This window comes from Arachis ipaensis, chromosome B03 (genome assembly GCF_000816755.2).
Source record: "Arachis ipaensis cultivar K30076 chromosome B03, Araip1.1, whole genome shotgun sequence".
Lineage (NCBI taxonomy): Eukaryota > Viridiplantae > Streptophyta > Magnoliopsida > Fabales > Fabaceae > Arachis > Arachis ipaensis.
The window spans coordinates 84960797-84971899 of record NC_029787.2 but is presented as its reverse complement, the minus strand read 5'-3'; positions in this window follow the sequence as shown (position 1 = coordinate 84971899).

The window sequence follows — 11103 nt, the reverse complement described above, 5'->3', positions numbered from 1 at the left end:
GTGAGCATTAAGGGGCTCACATTTCCCATTGACTTCTATATCTTGGAGATGCCCCAAAATGACTCAGGAAGACCGTCATCCATCCTGCTCGGAAGACCATTCCTGAAGACCTCAAAGTTCAAGTTGGATGCATTCTCAGGAACTTATTCTTTTGAGATAGACAGCCGAGCAGTAAGCTTCAACCTGAATGAAGCTATGAAGCACCCTCTGGAAGACCATTTCATCTTCCGGTGCAATATCATTGATGAGACCATAGCAGCAGTCCACCAAGAAGCAGTAGAAGAGATGCACATGGAGCAAGGTCCAAGTGTGGGGAAACCCTCTGAGCACAATGAGGACACTTTGCCATCATCACTTGTTCTAGAAGATCTAGCGCCCAGTCAGGAGCAGAAATTAGAATTAAAGCCACTTCTATCCCACCTCAAGTATGCTTACCTTGAGGATAATCAGAAGCTCTCCGTTATCATTGCAAAAGAACTCACACCCCAACAAGAGGAGCAGTTGCTTACTGTGCTGAGAAAGCATAAGAAAGCAATTGGGTGGAGCTTGGCGGATATAGTAGGCATAAGCCCTCAAGTTTGTGAGCACAGGATATTTTTAGAAGAGGGAGCAAGACCTGTCCGTCAACCCCAAAGAAGACTGAATCCCACCATCTTGGAGGTTGTCAAGAAGGAAGTGATCAGAATGCTGGAAGCTGATATCATCTACCCCATCTCAGATAGTGAATGGGTTAGCCCAGTACAAGTGGTGCCCAAGAAGTCTGGAGTCACTACCGTGAAGAATGAGTATGGAGAGCTCATAGCAACTAGAGTGCAGAATTCCTGGACGGTGTGCATTGATTACAGGCGCCTCAACCAGACCACTCGTAAGGATCACTACCCCCTGCCATTCATTGATCAAATGCTGGATCGCCTATCAGTTAAATCGCATTACTGCTTTTTAGATGGTTACACAGGCTATTTTCAGATTCATATATCTCCTGAAGATCAAGAAAAGACTACTTTTACATGTCCCTTTGGGACATATACTTATAAGAGAATGCCTTTGGCTTATGCAATGCACCAGCTACTTTCCAAAGGTGCCTGATGAGTCTTTTCTCTGATCTTATTGAGAGTTTATGGAAGTTTTTATGGATGATTTTAGCGTATATGGTGATTTGTTTAGCCTTTGCTTTGATAGTTTATCTAGAGTATTAGACAAGTGTGTTAGTTCAAACCTTGTTTTGAATTTTGAAAAGTGTCATTTTATGGTCAAACAAGGTGTTGTTCTAGGACATGTTGTCTTTAATACTGGTATTTCTGTAGATCCAACAAAGGTAGATGTCATTTTTAGTTTACCTTACCCCTCTTCTGTGAGGGAAGTCCATTCGTTCCTTGGCCATGCAGGTTCCTACCGGAGATTCATCAAGGACTTCAGTAAGGTAGCATTACCTTTATCCAAACTGCTGCAGAAGGATGTTGAGTTCGAGCTGAGTGAGGATTGTATAGAAGCGTTTGATAAGCTGAAGATTGCCTTGACTCAAGCTCTAATTGTGAGAGGACCTGACTGGAGCCAGCCCTTTGAGATTATGTGTGATGTCTCCAACCATGCTATCGGAGTGGCACTAGCCCAGTGCGCAGGTAAGGATCCTTTTGTTATTGCATAGGCTTCAAAGACCTTAGACGCTGCTCAATCTAATTACACTACCACTGAAAAAGAGCTTTTGGCTATTGTTTTTGCTCTGGATAAATTCTGAGCCTATTTACTTGGTACTAAGGTGGTAGTGTACTCAGCCCATGCAGCTCTAAAATATTTATTAGCTAAAAAAGAGTCCAAACCAAGGCTAATACGTTGGATACTGCTGCTACAAGAATTTGATTTAGAAATTAAGGATATGAGTGGCTCTCAGTATTTAGTGGCGGACCACTTGAGTCGCCTTGAGCACATTAAGGATGAATCCACTCTTATCAATGATGCTTTTCCATTTGATAGCTTGCATGCAGTATCTGAAGTAGTTCCTTGGTATGCACCTGTAGCTAATTATCTAGTTAGTCACACCTTCCCTCCCAATTTTACTAAGCATCTGAAGGACAAGCTGAAAAGCGAGTCCAAATATTATATATGGGATGACCCATATTTATGGAGGTATGGTGCTGACCAGATAATTAGAAGGTGTGTGCCTCAATCAGAATTCCAGTCTATTTTAGAGGTCTGCCACTCCTCTGAGAGTGGTGGACATTTTGACCCCCAAAGAACGGCTAGAAAAATTTTAGAGTGTGGATTCTGGTGGCCTACTCTTTTTAAAGATGCTATTGCCTTCTGTAAATCTTGTTCCCCATGCCAGAGGTTTGGTAATATATCCAAGAGGGATGAGAAGCCCCAACAAATTATGTTGTTCTGTGAGATTTTTGATGTTTGGGGCATTGACTTCATGGGTCCGTTTCCAAACTCTAGCGGTTTCTTATATATATTGTTAGCTGTAGATTATATTTCTAAATGGGTGGAAGCAATTCCTACCCGTACTGATGATACTAACACTGTTGTCTCTTTTGTTAGAAACCATATTATCTGTCGCTTTGGATCACCACGAGAAATCATGAGTGATCAAGGAACCCATTTTTGTAAAAGGAGATTGACCGCTCTACTAAAGAGGCATGGCGTTATTCACAAGGTAGCTACTGCTTACCATCCCCAGAATAATGGACAAGCAGAGGTGTCTAACAGAGAGATAAAGCGTATCCCGGAGAAGATAGTCAAGCCTCATAGGAAGGACTGGAGTACCAAGCTACAAGATGCGCTTTGGGCATATCGGACAGCGTACAAGACACCCATTGGGATGAGCCCCTTCCGCTTAGTGTACAAAAAGGCTTGCCACCTCCCAGTGGAGGTGGAGCACAAGGCTTTCTAGGCTGTGAGGGAGTGCAACATGGGATTTGAGAAAGCTGGCGCTGAAAGGAAGCTGCAACTAGCAAAACTGGAGACCCTTCGACTCGAAGCTTATGACAACTCCAGATTATACAAAGAAAAGATGAAGGCTGTGCATGACAAGCACATCAAGAGAAGAGAGTTCAGACCTAGAGATCTGGTTCTCCTTTACAACTCCAGGTTGAGACTCATGCCAGGCAAGCTGAGATCCAGATGGGAAGGTCCCTACAGAGTAGAGAAGGCAGAGCCATACGGAGTCTTTCACCTGAGTCACCCTTCAAGCTCCAAATTCATCAAGGTCAATGGACATCACTTAAAGCTATATCATGGTGAGAAGATGAAGAAAAACAAGGAGCTGGAGATCTTCCTATTGGATGATCCACCAACAGAAGCAGATTGAGCTTGTGGACCGTCCAACTTAAGGACGTTAAAGCAAAGTGCTAGGTGGGAGACAACTCACCATGGTATGATCGTTCTTTTCTCTCTTCTTAGTTTCATTTAGTGGTTCTTGTCATGATTTCTGCATATAGTCTACATTTGCATCTGCATATTGCATAAAAAAAAAGAAAAAAATAAAAAAAAGAAAAGAGAAAGTGGCAGAAAGTTGCGTGGGAGCAATGCAGAAAGTGTGTCAATCGCACAAGCATCACCACGCACACGCATCCCTCACGTGTGCACGTCATTTGAATATTTGGGACCTCATGCGTACGCGTCAATGACGCGCACGCGTGACCTAGGAAAATTGACATAAAAAGATGTCAGGCCGAAAGTTGTAATGGCCTGGTGCGGGAACTATGCCCAAGGCACTAAGTCACTCATGTGTACGCGTCCCTGACGCGTGCGCGTCATTTTCAAATTCTGAATACTCAGGCGTACGCGTCAATGAAGCGCACGTGTTGTATGCCATTTTGGCACACACCCCGAAACGAACAGAGAGTTGTGCGTGCGCAAGGCTGCCTTCGCGCGAGTAGCACAAACACGGTCACGCGTACGCGTGACCGACGCCTACGCGTCGCCTCCCCATTTGCGCGACCCACGCGTATGCGTGGAGTACGCGTGCGCGTCACTCGCGCAACACCACCAGATCCCTACGCCGCCACTTTTCTTATATTTTCTTTTCCAATCCTAATTTCTTTCTTCTTTCTTCTTTCTTTCTCTTCTTTCTTCTTTCTTCTTTATTTTCCATTCTTTTTCTCCTTCTTCTTTCTTTACTCCTTTCTTCTTCTTCCCCCTTCCATCATATTTTCTTCACCTCACATTCTCCATTATCTCTCTTTATTACCTTCTTTTCAAGGTTCTTTCTTTCTATTTTCTTTCTTCTCTTCCTATTATTTATTTATTTATTTATTTGCATTATTTTACTTGGTGTTAGAAATCTAATTAGATGATTGTTTTCTTCCATAATTGCTTGTGGATTATTAAGGAGTTGTTTGACAATTATCACTAATTATTTTTGGGTTGCTTGTATGTTCAAATTTAATACTTTCAATAAGATATTTACCATGCATACTAAGTATTTGTGAAAAAGTCCGTATGGCATTGTGCATTTTTAATTATTCTATCCTTCTACTCTAATGCCTGTTTTTCACAAAACCCTTTCAATATTTTATTAATTGAATATAATTGTCAATACAAACGTGATTGTTAGTTTGTTACGAGTGATAATATATTTTAGCTATTGATGCTTGATCTATGCTACTCATGCCTTTGCCGGCATGCTAATAAACATCTTGCATCTACTTGCCATAATATGCACTTGCTATATTTCCATTGATGAACTGATCACATGTAGTCGCAACCATGTGTTAACGACATCCTTCTTTACCTTGGCATTGATTATCACCTGTACTGTCCCCCTCCTTGCTTTAACCCTTGGCTTTACATGTTACTTTCCTTTTCCCTTTTCAAGATGGCCACCAAGAAGGGTAAAGAGAAAGTTGCTCCCAAACCACCGGCAAGGAGAGGAACAAAAAGAGCGCTAGCTGTGGAGCCATCTTCAACATCAGCAAAGCCCTCAACAAAGCGAGTCAAGAGGATCATCAATGTCAATGAAACTAAGAAAGCTTTTCTGGCCAGAAACACTGCGCGGTTCACTAATCGCTACTGTGAGCAGATGTTCCCCATCTTGGCTGAAAGGAACTACAATAATGAGTACCTACTCATCCTCCCTACTCACATTGTTGATTTTGTGGAGCCCCGCATTGAGAGAAGACACTAGAGATTCTTACGGACACAGCCACGGCAGGTCAAACTTTCATGGGTAGTTGAATTCTACTCCAATTTTCACATGCCAACCCTGCAGTCTGTCTATGTCTGTCAGAAGCAAGTCCCTATTTCTGAAGAGGCCATTCAGCACGCTTTAGATCTCCCCCTGCCCCAGAAGGATTGGACGCATACCAAGAAGCCTCTTCCAAGCGCCAGACATACCAATTTGACTCGGACGCCATCCTCAGAGTTATAGCACAACCTGGCAGCAGATGGATATATGGATACCATCGATCCCGACCTAAGGGCATATTGGCTTTAGCACTTACCTTGGAGTCTCGAGTGTGGGCATAGATTATGTCCCACTACGTCTTTCCGAGCACTCATGAGTCCTCCTTCACTGCAGACATGGCTGTTCTCCTCTGGTGTATCCTTACAGTCCAGCCTCTCAACTTACCTACACACCTCTGGCACGCCATGGGACATGTACAGATTGCGGGCAACCTACCATTTCCTGTCTTGGTTTCAGATCTAGTCTCGACAGCCGGAGTCCCCTACAAAGCTGGAGACACCAAGACCATACTTCCGCGGGATGATCAGTATGTCCCCAACGGGAAGTACATCAGACCCTCAGCAGCCACTACCAGCCGGACCATAGACCTGGCCGGAGATATTCCTTCTCCTTCCACATCACAAGCACCTTCAACAAATCAGTTGCTCCTACAGATACTTTAGAGGTTGGACCGGCTTGACCGACAGACAAAGCAAAGAGAGCACCGTAACAAGCGCCGATATACATACCTCAAGGAGCTGATTTTGGCAACCACCCACCTGAAGAAGCACCAGACACTCCAGACTCCACCTCACCTACCAGCACCGGGAGCCATGACGACCCCGACTATGGAGATGCTGTTACCAACCTCCCTTTGTTCCTGACTGATGGCACCGAGGACGGTGCCAAGCTTTAAGTGTAGGGAGGTCGGTCAGTACCTGACTTCCGGAGGTAAGCTCTCTCTCTTAACACCAACATTTTAGTTTTTCTTTTGTTAAATAGAGTAGATTTCATGATAATAATTGGTTGCATTTATGTTTGCTTGGTTAAAGTAATAAATTTTCTTTTAAGACTCTATTTTATAATATTTCACTAATTTAAATTAAAAGTTGTGTTAAACTTATTTCAAGACTGTAATTTGGAACATGAACTATAGCTAAAAGAACACACAACCTGTGAGATTTGAGCTTAATTACATGGTTACACTATTTAACCATAAAATTTTATTCTTGTGTGTTTTCTTCTCTATAATTGTAATCTATATTTTGTTCTACTCTATATGTCCAATGTTTAATGTATTTATATGCATGCATATGATTGAGGCCATCATTTGTTATTAGCTCACTTATCCCAAATAGCCTACCCATTCAATCACCTTTGTTAGCCACTTTGAGCCTTTTTATCTCCCTTGTTCTATATTTTACCACATCATTAGCCTTAAGCAGAAAAACAAATTAATTACCCCAAATTGAATCTTTGGTTAGCTTAAGATAGAGATTGTGTATCAACTAAGTGTAGGAAAACTGTGGGAACATGGGTTAATAAGGGAATGTGTTATGTTTCTACTTTGATAAAATATTAGGAATTTGGATACCTACTCATGTGAGACCAGAAAAATTAAAAATCCATGTGCATTGATATGTTATGTTTACTTTTATATTTTTATATAAAAAAACCCAAAAATATTCAATTAAATAAATAAATAAATAAATAAGGGGACAAAATTACCCTAATGTTAAGCTAATGAAAGATCAATGCATATGTGATACAATTAAAGAAGAGTTGATGCATGAGTATGTAATGAAAAAGTGGGAATTTTGGGCAGCTAGGCATGATTTTAGAAGTATATAGAGTGTGTGTATAGGTGAGAGTTTAGGTTAGTCAAGGATTCAATTTATAGCTCACTTAGCCATATATATACCCTTACCTTTACCTTAGTCCCATTACAACGTTGAAAAGACCTCATGATGTTTACATTGGTACATTAAATACTTGTTGATTGGTTAGGTGAAGAACAAAGTTTAGAAAGTATGACTAGAGAAGACTAGAGTGAATTACCCCATACACCTGAGTGATTAGAGTGCACATACACTATCAATGATGGTTCAATGCTTGATTTTATGTTTCCTACTTTCATGAGCTGTCTTCTTACAAGTCTACTTTCCTTTACTGTATGATTTTAATTAGTGATATCTGATTTAAGTTTGTCTTGAAGAACTTGTTTACTTTTAACCAAGTATGCAGAATCATCTTAGCATATAGTTGCATTCATATATAGGTTGCATCTCATGAGTCTTACTTTCCCCATTCATTTATTTTATCTCCTTGAGCTTAGCATGAGGACATGCTAATGTTTAAGTGTAGGGAGTTTGATAAACCACTATTTTATGGTTTATCTTGTGCTGATTTGAGTGGCTTTTATTAAGTCTCTACACACTTATTCATACTATTTGCATGATTTTACAATCCCTTCCTAGTTCTGATCTATGATTGAAAACTTACTTCCTAAGCCTTTAAATTGTGTATTTTTAATGTCCTTTCATACCATTCGATGCCGTGAACTATGTGTTCAGTGTTTTCAGGCCTTACAGGGCAGGAATGGCTTAGAGGATGGAGAGGAAGCTTGCAAAAATGGAAGGAACACAAGAAACTAAGGAGATAACCAGCGAGCATCGACGTGCACGCATGGCTCACGCGTGCGCGTGATCTAGAGATTTTCACTGCGACGCGTGTGTGTACCTGACGCCTACACGCAAAAGCGAGTTTGTGCACAGATGCGTGCGCGTGCCTGACGCTTACGCGTGACACGCGAAATTGACCAGTGACGCGTACGCATGACTGGCGCATACGCGTGACATGCGCGATTTGCAGAAATCACAGAAAATGCTGGGGGCAATTTTGGGGCGAGTTTGGACCCAGTTTTCGACCCAGAAACACAGACTAGAGCCAGGGGACAGCAGAGACTCAACACACATTCTCATTACGCATAGTTTTAGTTTAGTTTTTGAATCTGAGAGAAAAATTTCTCTTCCTCTAGGTTTTCTTTTACATTCTTAGATTTCTAGTTTTATGCTTTTGGCTTTTGGATATTGAGAAGAGTCATTACCTCCGTTGAAGTTGCTATTCTAGTTTGCTTTCTTTTTCCCTTACTCTTCCATATCCTTAATTTTTGTTCAGAATTACAATTGGATTATTTTTAGAATTTATTAATGCAAGGAACCATATTTACTTTTAATTAATTTTTAGTTATTGTTTATCATGTCTTCCTTTTATTCCCTTTTTAATTCTGTGAAAGTTATATTCATGTTAATGGAGTAGTATCCTAACTTGATTGGGAGTTGATTAAGAGGAGAACCTTGAGTTGGAATACTCAAGTGTTAATCTTAACTGGAAGTTGTTGGCTGACTCTCTAGTCTCTAACTCTAATCCTTTCTTAGGAAAGGGTTAGGACTTGAGTGATAGAGTTGGTTAGTTAGTTACTTGACTTTCCCTTATTAAGTAAGGGATGACCAAGTAGAACAACAACCTTTTATTATTACACTTGAGAAAATTCAACAAGGATAGAACTTCCAATTAATCTTCTCCCGGTCAAGGCTTTTATTTGAATTATATAATCTCTCTCGTTAATTTCCATTGCTTAAATTTACAATTATTTATTTTTCTGTTTCTCAAATTCAAAAATTTCTTGGAAAACCTCTGACTAATAAGCCACACTCTTTTGTCAACTCGTTGGGAGATGACCTGGGATTTCTACTCCCAGTATTTTGTTATTAATTTTGTGACAACTCTTTTCTAAATTGATAAGCGGATTTTTGCTGGTTAAGAGCTATACTCGCAACGTATTTCTCATATTAATTTCTTAATCGGCTAATTTCCGCCTGCATCACCACTCCATATCAAAAAAGCACCCCACATATTTAAAGAGGTACAAGAACGGGCAGAAAAGTATATTAACACGGAGGAGAATTCTCGACTTGGAGAAACCTGAAAACTTGGATTGTCCTACCCCTCTCGGGACAAGGATAAAGAGTCCAAGAAAAAAGAAGATCAACCCAGTGAGAAGCCTGGAAAATACCACAATTACACCCCTCTTCGGGTGTCTTTTGCGGATGTTTACTGAGAAATATGCAACACTGAGAAGATCCCACCACCCCGACCAATCAAAAACAAAAGAGAAGGGGGAAGTCGGACAGAATACTGTGAATACCACCGAATTTACGGACATCTTACTAACGAGTGCTTCGACCTAAAGAATGCCATAGAGAAATTGGCAAGAGAAGGACGACTAGATCGGTACTTAGCCAACAAAGCGAAGGAACCAAGAAAAAGAAGAGGGGATGAAGTGGTCGAACGGACTGAACGACCACCCCACACTCCTGAGAGACATGTTCATATGATAAATGGGGGATTCGCAGGAGGAGGGATCTCTAAATCATCTCACGAAAGACACCTTAAAGAGGTATATCATGTCGGGGAAGGAGAGAGGTCATCCGACCTTCCCACAATTACCTTTACCCGAGAAGATGCAACAGGCATCATCCCGGGCATGATGATCCCATGGTCATTACTATCATATTGGCCAATGCTAATCTCCACAGAACACTAATAGACCAGGGAAGCTCCGGATCTCTTGTTTAAATCCGTCTTCGACAAACTCGGTTTGCAAGATAAAGAGCTCAGAGCATATCCAAATAGCTTGTTCGGTCTGGGAGACACTCCAATCCAACCACTTGGATATATCTCACTACACACAACCTTTGGAAAAGGAACCCGGTCAAGGACACTTGACGGATGAAAATCATATTTCCACACAAAACTCACCGGCAAGTGTACCGGGTCGCATCAAGTAGTAATAACTCACAAGAGTGAGGTCGATCTCACAGGGATTGATGGATTGAGCAATTTTAGTTAGGTGATGAATTTAGTTAAGCGAATATTTGATGAATTGAGTGATTTTGATTGACAGAAGCTAAATTGCAAGTAAATAAATGTGCAGAAGAATAAAGTGCAGAAGAGATAAATTACAGTAACTTAAAGTGCAAGAAAGTAAAAGAGCTAAAACTTAAATTGCAAGAAAAGTAAATTGCAGAAACTTAAAGTACAAGAAATGTAAAGTGCTGAATCTAAATTACTGAGAAATGTAAATTGCTTGAGGAGTAAAGGGATTTGGGTGCTAGGGTTTGGAATTGAACAAGAAATTGCAAACTAAAGTAAATCAGAGAGATATGAGATGCAAGAATTCAGATCTGGATCTCAACAACAAGAACAGAAATGGAAAAATTCTTCAAGAAACAAAACAGCAAGAAAGCTTGAATCAATTATGAAATCCTAAAAGAGAAATTGAAGATCAAAGAAGAGCAATGAGACTAGCAATCAGATCTAGATCCCAATTGCTCCCTTGATCAAGCAGAAGAGAAATTGCAAAAGAAAATGAAATTGAAAACAGCGGAGAATATTAAAATCCAATCCTTAGATCAATTGAGAAGAAGAGTAAAAGATGATTCTCAGATTTTGAATCAATGGAGCTCTTCAATCTCAATTCACAACCCAAAAATAGAAAAGTAGAAGTTGCAGAAGAAAGAAAATGAAAACAGAAAGCTAAACTCAGATCCAAATTCCCAAATCCCAAAATCCAAAGACAATTGAAAATTAAAAGTGAAAACTAAAAAATGAGCTAAAAGGGTCCCTTACAAATCAAACTTAATCCTATTTATACACTTTCTATTTTGGTCTTCAAAGCTTAGAGTGGGCTTTTCAAAGTTGGCCTTGAATGAGAAATGGATTTGAAGAAGGATAGGTCCGGTTTGATTTTGGTTCAAGTTGGTTTGGTGTGTGGGAACCTTCCAGGGGAGCGCTCCATTTGGTATAGTGAACGCACTCTTGGTTTGGTGAGCCTTGGTGCCAATTCTCCTTGCCTAGCTCCTTGTCCATAGCATTCACTA